Here is a 12,623-nt window from a genome sequence, read left to right on the forward strand (position 1 = left end):
GACAAGCAGGAGCTTGAATGATGAACTATGAGTATGGTGGTAATGTTTGGAATAAGTGAGGGACCAAGGTGATTAATATTGTGAAGATAAAGATGGGCAGACAGACTGATATGAGTTATGTGTGCTGTGAAGGAGAGACTACTGTCAGTGGGAATGAATTGTTTTATTATAATTAAGTTTAAGAAAATGATGAATAACCCACTTAATTTAAACAGAAACATGTGTGTGGAACACTCGCAGTGGGTTGGAAGAGAAATATAGCTTGGTGTCATCTGTAACAGTGAAACTGGATGTTATGTTTCCTGATTGCTCAGAGGTAGGAGATAAATAATCAAAAATAAAAGGCTCCAGGACACAGACGAGGGACACTCCACATATACCTGAAACAGACTGTGATCTGTGAGTATGTAGTTGGAACTGTGAATGGCCAGAAAGATACTATGTAACCCATGCAAATGCAACATTATTGATGGTAATGGAGGCTAATATATGGGGGCGTGGTTGGACATTGTATCGAACGCCGTCGTAACATTAAGGAGAATAAGTGTGTGTGTGAATGCACTAGCAAAAAGTGTTTGTATGAATGGATGTAAATGGGTGAATGAGCTTTGAGCACTACATATAAAACCAGTCCATTTACCACTTAGAATCAACTGTAGGTGAAAGATCACTGTCACTGTGACTATGAACATAAAGAAACCAGAATAAAACTGTTCACTCAGCTGTTTATGAACCTGTACAGCAATAAGCAAGAAATGATTGAAACTGGTCTGTGCTAAACCAGTTAGTTTTTTCTATACTGAAGTTATCGTTGCAGTTCTGAGAGCTGACAGAACAGAACCAGAGACAAGGAAGGAATGTACAATAAATGTGAGTCAAGATAAGAGAAGGAACGTTTAACAAGATTTCTGGATCAAGGTGGCATGTTGATGACTTTAACTTACTAATAATGAAGATATTTGAATTATTGAACTTCAAAAATGGTAGAGCAGTTCACTATATTGCAAGAAGAGGGCAGCTGTTGATAATTATTTGCAACTTCTAACACCATTAAATTTAATAAATCCTGTTTTCATGGATGTTAAACTTAATTGTTTAACATCCATGATAAACCTTTATTGTCACTATACAGATGTACAATGAGGCCAGTAACAGAAGGAAAAGTGCTTTTTTCAATAAACAGTAACAAGTGTTAACATGTGACATGTCCACAAAGATAAGATCATTTATTCAGACAAAGAACAGAATGTCTTTAAACGGGAGACTTGTTGGATTCATTGAGTTTAAGACAAAGTGTGTTAAAATTCAGCTTTTTTTTTTTTTAAACTCTGTCATAATATAATGTACAGACCATTGTGCTGACTTTGGCATCGTTCTGCCAGGGTACTTTAAGGACCTCCTATAGAGGAGGCCCGCTCTATAGGAGGTCCACATGTGGCCCTCCTATAGAGCGGGCCTCCCACATGTGGGCCACGGTTTTCTTCTTCCTCATCATCATTTCCCACTCTGCATAGCTGTCTCACTCTGGCGCGCTCTCTCCCTTTTCTCACTTTCTGTTTTTTCTCTTGCTGCTGTTTGGACAAACACTTGACCGCAGCGTCCAGCAGGCCAGACAATCGATAGCAAATGCCCGCGGCTAAATCAAATTACTTCTACTCGATTTCTGGCTGGGGACAAAATAAAGAAGAAAAAAATATAAAAAGTGTTATTTCCAGGGTCAGTGGCTGTCTGAAGCCCTTTTTGTTCCTCTCTGACTGGGAGGACACACAACACTGAGTCAAACTTTGTCTGACGATAGAACATATTCATCTTGGAAAATCCAAGATGAATATGTTCTCCAATAAAAAATGTAATAAAGATAGCTTCAGATAACAGTCGGGAATAACAAACTGTGGCTGGTCTCGGATGTGCATCATAAAATTCTGCATTGTAAATTCATGATATGTTCATATTTCTGCAGCACCAATGCAAAGATGCAACGCAACAATGTAGAACAACTGGACACTGACACAGTCATTAAAGGATTTAGTGCGTCTCAGTTTGGATACTTATATTGCCAAAAGTATTCGCTCGCCTGCCCTCACACCCATCTGAACTTGAGTGGTGTCCCATTCCTAATCCATAGGTTTAAAATGATGTCAGCCCACCCTTTGTAGCTAGAACAGCTTCAAGTCCACTGGGAGGGATTTTCACAAGGTTTAGGAGTGTGCCTGTGGGAATTTCTGCCGATTCTTCTTGCAGTGCATTTGTGAGGTCAGACAATGATGCTGAATGAGAATGCCCTGCTCCCAGTATCCGCTCCAATTCATCCCAAAGGTTTTCTATCGGATTGAAGTCAGGGCGCTTTCCACTCAAGTTTTTCCACACCAAACCAGACCATGCTTTGTGCACTGGTGTGCAGCCATGATGGAACAGGAAGGAGCCATCCCCAAACTGTTCCTATAAAGTGGGCAGCATGAAATTGTCCCAAATGTCTTGGTATGCTGAAGCACGAAGAGTTCCTTTCACCAGAACTAAGTGGCTGAGCCCAACTGCTAAAAAACAAGCCCACACCAGAATCCCCCTCCACCAAAATTTACACTTGGCGCAGTGCAGTCAGACCTTACCATCCATCAAACAAAGACTAAGAATAAAGGAGTCTGTGTTTGGTCAGAGAAGTGGGATTCGTCACCTCAGAGAGCGAGTCTCCATTGCTGTAGGGTCCAGATGTTTTGCACTACTATAACTGATGTGCTTGGTGATGTAAAGCTTGGATGCAGCTGCTTAGCCATGGAAACGTATCCCATGTATGAACTGTTCTTGAGCTAATCTGAAGGCCACATTGAGCTAAGAGGTCCTTGACTTTGCAGAAAGTTGGCGACCTCTGTGCACGATGTGCCTCACCATCTGCTGACCCACTCTGTGATTTTACAGCCTCGTGGATGAGCTGCTGTCATTCTCAGTTGCATCCACTTTATTATGATACCTTGAACAGTTGGAATATTTAGTAGCAAGTCAATTTCACAATCTGATTTGTTGCACAGGTGGCATCCTTTCATTGTACCATGCTGCAATTCATCAAGAGCAATCCATTATTTCACAAATGTTTGTAGAAGCGCTCTTTATTCTCAGGTGCTTGATTATGTACAGCTGTGGCCACGGAGGTGATCAGAACTCCTGAATTCAGTGGGTGACTGAATACTTTTGGCAATAAAGTGTAGTGCACTGTTCTAAACGATGCACATGTGCACACTTGAATTCTAATATCATAGTGCTGTATCGGCTCAAACACCGAAAATAGCACACGTACCAGAAATGATATTTGCAGTATGTGGCTGTGATTGTTATTCGACAGTTTGTAACCACAGACTTTACAGTGTATCTTCTGTACTAAAGACAAAACATGAGGTGGTTTTACCTGTAATACCTGAAAAGACTCGACAGGCTTTATGTAACATAATGACTGCTATGTACAGCATTATTTTTATATTTATAATCAGAACTAAAGATATCTCCTCTCAGTAGTTACGTCTTTTTTACCCATGTTCTTAATGTTTCATCATCTGTCCTTGATGCCCCCCCGCCTTCCTTGCCTGAACGGCTGCTGTGAAAACACATGACGCGTGTCAGGCTGAAGAGTCTAAGCTAGCCATTTCTCTGTCTAATGGAGTTACAGCTGGCCTGTGCTGACCCCTAAACTGTTTGTGGTGGAGGAAACAGCTCTTGGTGGCGACATTAGTGTGACATTGCCTCCTTGCTGCCCGTTTGTTCTCTGCCAGCAGATCTCATTTCAGGCTGAAAAGCCCATTTTGACAAAGAAGGACCTTAAATGCAGGCGACTGATCGATTTGTTGCAAGATCCAGGGAGGACATTGTCTACACACATCCTGTGACAGTGTGGGAGTTCCTGCCCTGAGTGAGGTGTTGGGGTTTGTGCTCGAAGGACCTCCACCCCCCCAACCCCCATTTCTCTCTGTTACTGTTTGGTGTGCTATCTCTGCACAACGACTTCTAGCTGGAGCTGCAAACGCATCTTATTTTCAGTCATCAAACCAGCTGAGATTTTTTTTTGAATCATTTAAGGAATTTTAAGGAAACATCAAGCCACCCAGAAAAAATGTCAAATGTTTTTGCAATATTGATCTCTTCTACCCAGAGGACGAGCTCTGTAAATCTTTCAGTGTTAGAGCCAAAGATATCCACTGGGGCACAAAGAGGCATCAGTGTGAGAATCTACTGCCGTCAGTATTTTTTAAAGCAAGGTTAACTGTGATCATTAAATATTATTATTAAAGAAAATATTATTAAACAGTTTTTGTTTGTTTTCACCTTTAAATTAGTTTTTTAGGTTTTCATAACTTGTTTTGTGTTGAATATTGTGCTCATCATAGAAGTTGCTGAGCAACAGCCACATGCTAAAATAAACAAATCAAAGGTAACACAGTCAGACAGGTGTCAGCAAAGCCCCAGGTTACCTCACAAACTCGTCAAGTCTCCATCGCTGGCCGGCCAAAATAATTCAGCCGGTTTCTCTTTAGTTCACTTCAAACGATGTTTCAGGTTTCAGTCTACAGCTTCAGATCACAGCTGTTAGTTTGATCAACCTAATTTTATCATTATTGTTGTTGTCTGCAAAACTACATTTGTCTTTCTCCACAACAGAGAAAGCTTTATTCATATTTTATAATAAGAATGTCGTCTTTGCTGCATGAACAATGATCAATGGCAACATAAATGTTAGCGTTTAGCACCAGGGTGGATGTAAAGTCAGTGATATAGTGTGATGATGTAAACCGCCTCATCCTCTTCATGGTTGTTGTTTACTATGTTTACATAATTTCCCCTCGGGATCAATAACATATTCTGATGCTGGTTTACATCTGGTCAGGCACTCTTCACTGTTTGTTGAGATTTAGTTGAAAAATTAAAGGTGAAATTTTAACTAAAAAAATTTAACTGTTCACCAATTCATGTTTACAAACGGAGCTTTTTCTGCTGATTGGAGGTTGGAATAACATCTAAACCGTACGTAGCCATAAAGGTTTTCAAAATGTTTTTGTTCATTTATTTAAGAACATCTTCTTTTAAAATATGGAATAACTGTTTTTAAAAACAGAGCGAGAGACAGAGATGAAAACCTCACAGTTATTTACCAGAGAAGAGTCAGGGGTTAGCTAGCATCGGGCTAGAATCCTTGCTGCAGCGTCCTGGGCTTTGGACTAGTTCTGGCTATTTTCTGCATGTTATTGTCCTTATTCTCACCACCTGCTTCCTTTTTACTCTTCACTGTCCTAGCCAATATAACAAAACAAACAACAAAAACAACCCTCTGCTCAGTCGAGAATAGCTGATGCGGTGGTTAGCACTGGTTCTGGGTTTGACCGGCTTCTCACTTTCCAATAACTCTAATAAGTCTTTTGCTTGATGTCTTTTCAATGACCTGAGAAGACTGCTTCTCAACGTTCACTCTTCTTCTTCTTCAGCATTTTCAAGAGTAGCACATTATAGTAAGTGACTCAAGTCAGTTAAATGTTACAATATGTTACAATTATCATATCACAACACTATGAAAACTATGCATGTGAATGTAACCAGCCTAAAATAATGAATTCACCTGAAATAAGAGCAGCAGATCGCTGCCTCTTCTTCTGACACACGAACATGTTCTGATTGTCTCTGTAGATGCAGCTAAAAGTCAGTATGGGGCCGAAGCTGCTGTTTAATCCTGATATTTCTAGAATACACCATGAAAATTGCCTTTTTAAACTGCGTGGTCAAATCTGAAACTTCTCCTTACTCACCTCTTCCATAATAACAGCTACACGTTGTGTTAAAATGCCTTCCTCCTTCAGTCTAATTATCAGCAATCTTTCTCTTTCCCTCTATAATGGACACCAAGAAACACTGAGTGCTCTAGTGCAGAAATTAGCGTCTGACCCAAAGCTTCTAACCAAGATAATGTCGACATGCATACAGTAAAAGGAGAAGAAAACCAGGGGTGAGTGTGTGGTTTGGGGAGGCAGACTCTGATCTCGTTCTTTGTCTTCTAACTGCGGTGGGAATTGAGATTTAAAGTCTAACTCAGAAAGCTTGCTATCTATGATCCAGACAAAGGGAGAGAGGTGACACAGAGATGCTGAGAAGAAAGGATTAAGAGGAAAGGCAACACGACAAATCTGTTCTCTTTCTTCATCCCTTTCTCTCAGCGTTCAGCGGCCGTCATTAATACAAAATGCCTGTCATCTTGTTCTTCCTCCCAACATCCTGAAACATTGTTCCAGTGCTCAGATAACTACCACAGTGGGAATGAATCTGTTTCATATGGAGAGAAACAGATAAGAGAGAACAGGAGAAAGAGAAATAGGGAAAGAGTTTGGGAATGAGCTGCTGAGCATCATGCTTTAGAGGACAATGGGTAAGAAATTTTATGTTACAATATTTATGCAACTTTTCTATATATCTGACAGTTTCCATGCTTTGATGTTGAGACTGTTTACTGTGGAACTGTCTGCATTTCTACTGATTGTGCAACTGCTACAAATTATCTACTAAAGAATGAATTTGAACTGTAACCAGCCACTCGCTTCAAATAATGTGCCAGTAATTCTGGATTAATCTTCATTAATCTTCATCATTCTGTCTTTGAATTTATTATATTCTGACAATTACAGTTGCTTGATAAGTAGTTCAGTTGCTGAACCATCCATTTATTTCACTTAACTATTTCAGGATGTGGGGTGGCTGGAGCACATCCCATCTGTCACAGGGCAGACGCAGGATATATACTGGTCACCAGTGTGGCAGTGTGCTCAGACACACAAAGTTTGTTAAAATTCAGACTTTTAAAAAATGATTCAAACCAAATTTGACATGCAACTCTAAAACTGATGACTTTACTATTCTTAAACTCAGGAAACATGTTTCTATCAGACTGTAGATTGTGGACACATTAAAGGACTCTACATACTTCAAATGTGTGTGTAACTTGTTTTTTAGTTTCAGTCATCTCAAATATTATTTGATTTATCTCCTGTGAGGAAGGAATACCTCCTTCTCTGTGGCATACAAAGTGTTGAGTGTCAACCAAAATTGCCTCTTACTTGATTTTATTCACTTTAGTTTTATTTATATAACATTAAATCACACCAACAGTTTCCTTTATATTGTAAGGTACAGGCCCTACAATAATACGGATAATCAATCATCGCATTAAATATATAAATATGGATTGGATAATCATATTTTCTTCTACAGAGAAGAATAAAGCAAATCTTTTTGTGAAGATTAGATAAGGGTTAAGCTTCTCCTGTGTGATAGGGTCAGTAACCTGAACGTGGCTTTATACCAGCATTCATGTGATCATTAAATCTTTCTTTTCAACATGGATTTGAATGTTTCTTGTGTACAGTACTGCTGGCAGCATTAGAGGGAAGGTCACCGGCTCAACAAAAACAGTGTTGTAATGTCTCAGTAATCTGACCATAAATATTCAAAGGGAATAAATGTGCAGTCCAGCTTGTAGTTGTCTTAATATCTTGTTCTGATCCATTGTGTTGGACTCACCAGCCGATACATGATCATGCTTTGACCTTCCTGTGTTTGAGTGAAAATATGTCCAGAATCATGTGTAACGCTGACACTGAGTTTACAGGCAGAGAATTATAATGCGGGTTTGTGGGGGTGGTGATGCTCAGTGGTTTATAAAAAGAAAGTTGACATCCTCACATTTGGCTGCGGGGCACAAAGTACTTCCTCATCTTGGCATAATGAAGTAACAAGTCTGTGCGTCCATATGTTGGAGCTGGTGGCCTTGGATTCCACAGGAAGGCTTATTAGCATAGCACTGGCTGCAGGACATTTGCCTCACGCTTTTATAAAGGTAATGAAAAATCATCTGAGAGAGCTCGTGCTGCGATCAGGCTGCCATCTGTTACCTGCTAACACTGCTCACCCCGGCAACGAGGAAGGGAATGGAGATACGACACTGCCACGTGCTGCGCTCTTTGTTATGCTGGAGGTGAACACTTGTTTTACAAATCATGTATTATTATTAAAAGTGTCGGTCATTATGCTCACGCTGACATTTTTGGTCTTTTCTTTTTGTTGTTCAGGTTCATCTTCCTTGGGGTAATATTTGGGATTAAATGTGATTTTCAAGTGACTTTTATTTAGATCAAAGCTTTGGCCAATCACACGCTTGATCTGATGGTGTCATTAAAGGATATAATACCCTGAAATAATTTATGAGAAAAACAAAAGTTTCCACTCTTAGTACAAGCTGTTTGTCTGTTACCTGGTCAGTAGCACCATTGATGGTCCGTCTCAAGAATAAGACATTAAAAGAAAGAAAATGGGTCGAGGCCTCTGAAATTATTTTATTGAACCTTTAAAATAATCTGGCAGTCTGTTCTTATAATGTCTTGTCTGAAATCATTGATGTTGGCTAAATAAATAAAATGCAAAATAAAATTCAGTTGCAGAGCCCTCGTTAAATCACGAATTAACTATGAGTAACTAGTTTTTCAAGGGTTAGGGTTCAGTTTCACCAGCCACACCAAGACCAGGATATCCGTGTGTGACATCCGTATACTAGTGACTCAAGAAACTGGTCTGATAAAGTGAAGTAGGCTAAAAGAGCTCAAACAGCATCATATTATGCCATGAACTGCATAAATTCAAGAATCAATGAGAAACAAACTCACTGACATTACTGGTCTGGAAAGGACTAAGAGGACTCCAGTGAACCCCAGTAAGGGCCATTATTCATAAATGGAGAAAACTTGGAACAGTGGCTGTCCTGCCACAGTTACTCAAAGAACGTGTCAACAGCTTATCCAGGAAATCACAAAGGAACCCAGAACATCTAAAGAACCGCAGGGCTTACTTGCCTCAGTTAAAGTTTACGAGTCACCTGGGCAAAACTGGTGGGAGAGTTCCAAGGTGAAAATCACTGCTGACCAAAAAGATCAGCACCTTTTCCAAAAAGCATCTTGATTATCCTCCAGACTTTTGAAGGTTTGCATTACAGTATTTTACACACTATAAGGCGCACTTAAAATCCTTTAATTTTCTCAAATATCGACAGTGCGCCTTATAATCCGGTGCTCCTTATGTATGAATTCTGGTTGTGCTCACTGACCTCGAACCGATTTTACAGGGAGTGCAGAATTATTAGGCAAATGAGTATTTTGTCCACATCATCCTCTTCATGCATGTTGTCTTACTCCAAGCTGTATAGGCTCGAAAGCCTACTACCAATTAAGCATATTAGGTGATGTGCATCTCTGTAATGAGAAGGGGTGTGGTCTAATGACATCAACACCCTATATCAGGTGTGCATAATTATTAGGCAACGTCCTTCCCTTTGGCAAAATGGGTCAAAAGAAGGACTTGACAGGCTCAGAAAGGTCAAAAATAGTGAGATATCTTGCAGAGGGATGCAGCAGTCTCAAAATCGCAAAGCTTCTGAAGCGTGATCATCCAACAATCAAGCGTTTCATTCAAAATAGTCAACAGGGTCGCAAGAAGCGTGTGGAAAAACCAAGGCGCAAAATAACTGCCCATGAACTGAGAAAAGTCAAGCGTGCAGCTGCCAAGATGCCACTTGCCACCAGTTTGGCCATATTTCAGAGCTGCAACATCACTGGAGTGCCCAAAAGCACAAGGTGTGCAATACTCAGAGACATGGCCAAGGTAAGAAAGGCTGAAAGACGACCACCACTGAACAAGACACACAAGCTGAAACGTCAAGACTGGGCCAAGAAATATCTCAAGACTGGTTTTTCTAAGGTTTTATGGACTGATGAAATGAGAGTGAGTCTTGATGGGCCAGATGGATGGGCCCGTGGCTGGATTGGTAAAGGGCAGAGAGCTCCAGTCCGACTCAGACGCCAGCAAGGTGGAGGTGGAGTACTGGTTTGGGCTGGTATCATCAAAGATGAGCTTGTGGGGCCTTTTCGGGTTGAGGATGGAGTCAAGCTCAACTCCCAGTCCTACTGCCAGTTTCTGGAAGACACCTTCTTCAAGCAGTGGTACAGGAAGAAGTCTGCATCCTTCAAGAAAAACATGATTTTCATGCAGGACAATGCTCCATCACACGCGTCCAAGTACTCCACAGCGTGGCTGGCAAGAAAGGGTATAAAAGAAGAAAAACTAATGACATGGCCTCCTTGTTCACCTGATCTGAACCCCATTGAGAACCTGTGGTCCATCATCAAATGTGAGATTTACAAGGAGGGAAAACAGTACACCTCTCTGAACAGTGTCTGGGAGGCTGTGGTTGCTGCTGCACGCAATGTTGATGGTGAACAGATCAAGACACTGACAGAATCCATGGATGGCAGGCTTTTGAGTGTCCTTGCAAAGAAAGGTGGCTATATTGGTCGCTGATTTGTTTTTGTTTTGTTTTTGAATGTCAGAAATGTATATTTGTGAATGTGGAGATGTTATATTGGTTTCACTGGTAAAAATAAATCATTGAAATGGGTATATATTTGTTTTTTGTTAAGTTGCCTAATAATTCTGCACAGTAATAGTCACCTGCACACACAGATATCCCCCTAAAATAGCTAAAACTAAAAACAAACTAAAAACTACTTCCAAAAACATTCAGCTTTGATATTAATGAGTTTTTTGGGTTCACTGAGAACATGGTTGTTGTTCAATAATAAAATTATTCCTCAAAAATACAACTTGCCTAATAATTCTGCACTCCCTGTATATGGTACATGGCGCTCAAATAGCTGTCAAAAATGTTTTAGTACGACTTTGCTAAACTATGAAGCCGCACCGCCTGATGGATTGTTGGAGCATTACGGCTGCCGTAGTCAGGAGCCTCGCGGAGGAATCTGGGTCCTACACTCCTTCTACTTCAGGTCCCAAAGTCAAACGAACACTGAGAGTTAAAAACTGTCTAAATTCTTTCATCTTTAATAAAATGATCACCGTTGCTGCTTTACCAGGTGTAACAATTAAGTTTAACATCCAGGCATCCATGAAAACAGGATTTAGTTAGAAGTTAGCAGGAAGTTAGCTCGCTAGTTTCCACCTAAACATGATATAGCATGTTCTGACTGAGAGATTTCTGAAAACATTAAGACGTACAGCTCTGCTGTCACTTCAACATAAATGAACAGTGATGCCAACTCCTAAGTAAGGAAAATCGCTATTGGCTGCCCGAAAAGTTGCTAGAAGTCGCTAAATGATGTCGTCGCCTAATTTGCATAATTGGTCATGCTAATGTAATTGTAACAGATGCTGTAGGAGAAAGAAATAACATTGTGGGAGACATAAAATGAGTAAAAAAAACACCCTAAAAGCATTTAGAATATATTTAGAACTACACATTAAATTTCTTTTAGCAATTATTGTTTTTTTTAATGTCACAGTTCTAACCCTCCTCCTTGATCTGGACTTGGGACCAGCAAAAGTGACGCGAAATAGGCACTCTGGTGGAGTTACTGTTTTTGGTGTGTGTCTTTTTAAGTAGTTTTAAACCTTGTGATACATAAAAAGTAACAGTAAAAGAAGAACATTTTTAACCATTAACAATCGAAATGGACATAGCAAGCCTCACCAGACAGCTTCAGTCGAAATCGGATGTACAAGATCGACTTAAGACTCTGCAAGGACCTCTGGTTTCTAAGTTTGCAATGATGGGAATGATGTATTTTAGTGCATTTACCACTGCTCCCATCCTGCTTTACAGTCGGGGGGTGAGCAGCGGCTTCGCTGATGCGCCATTCATTTGCAGTTTGTACATGTATTCATATGCGTGTACGCATATCTCCTGCTCTGACATCTGCTAGAGGGGACTGCTGTATGAGGACTACCTGCCACCTGTGAGCGCTTTGGCATGGGCGAGGTGCCTACAGCAGCACCTAAGAGCGATACGTGCTTTCACGTCAAAAAGTCGTCATAAGTCTCCAATAAAAGTTGCCAGATTTGTTGCTACTCGCTTTTTAGAAAAAAAGTCGCTGATGGGGTCTGAAAACTAGCTAAATATAGCGACAAAGTCGCTAAGTTGCCAACACTTCAGGTAAAGCCAGAAAACTAAAAGCAGTGATGTTTGTAGGGTTACTGAAGTTGGGCTGGTATATAATGATGTGCTACGTGATCTCTAGCGACACAGCTATGTTAGCATAACATAACATAAACAGTGAAGCTGGAGGATGAACGCTAACTTTTTTCCACTTGATAAAAGTTAACATGAGGGTTCCCGATGGTTAGAGACAAATGCAATCGCATGGCAGGATGCTGTAAACGGACCAAACTTCAGTCAGGAGAACAACTGAGATAATCCATCCACAATATGAGGTTAGTCATTAACAGAGATGGGCAGTAACGCGTTACTTTTTTCAAGTAACGAGTAAAGTAAGGGATTACTATTGCAAAAACGGTAATTAGATTACCGTTACTTTCCCGTAGTAACGCTGCGTTACTGCGTTACTAAAACCGTAATTTTTTGCGAGAATGTCTCATGACAGTGACGTAAGCGAGTACGCCGTTAGTGACAACAGCTGTGTGCAGATCAACAATGGATCACATATCGATTGTGGGAGAGAGTATGAGCGTGCAGCGTTTAAAGCGTGGAAGTACTGACCTTACTTTGAGTTTGATTCCATAAAAAGTGACAAAAACATTAG

At 40.4% G+C, this 12,623-nt stretch overlaps 1 protein-coding gene and 1 long non-coding RNA gene across 5 annotated transcripts in view; both read left to right on the forward strand.

The window, feature by feature from the left end:
- The window catches only part of LOC120719349, a 42,495-nt gene extending 33,390 nt beyond the window's left edge, over nt 1-9,105 (forward strand). The window contains exon 3 of the long non-coding RNA XR_005692665.1: nt 138-9,105. This is a non-coding gene — a long non-coding RNA (uncharacterized LOC120719349). The remainder of the gene's footprint in view (nt 1-137) is intronic.
- LOC120719346 (glutamate receptor ionotropic, kainate 2) overlaps nt 1-12,623 on the forward strand; it is a 330,887-nt gene that overhangs the window by 52,278 nt on the left and 265,986 nt on the right. The gene's annotated exons all lie outside the window — the stretch shown is intronic.

Source organism: Simochromis diagramma, unplaced genomic scaffold, assembly GCF_900408965.1.
Source record: "Simochromis diagramma unplaced genomic scaffold, fSimDia1.1 OVJJ01000313.1, whole genome shotgun sequence".
NCBI classification, from domain to species: Eukaryota; Metazoa; Chordata; class Actinopteri; order Cichliformes; family Cichlidae; genus Simochromis; species Simochromis diagramma.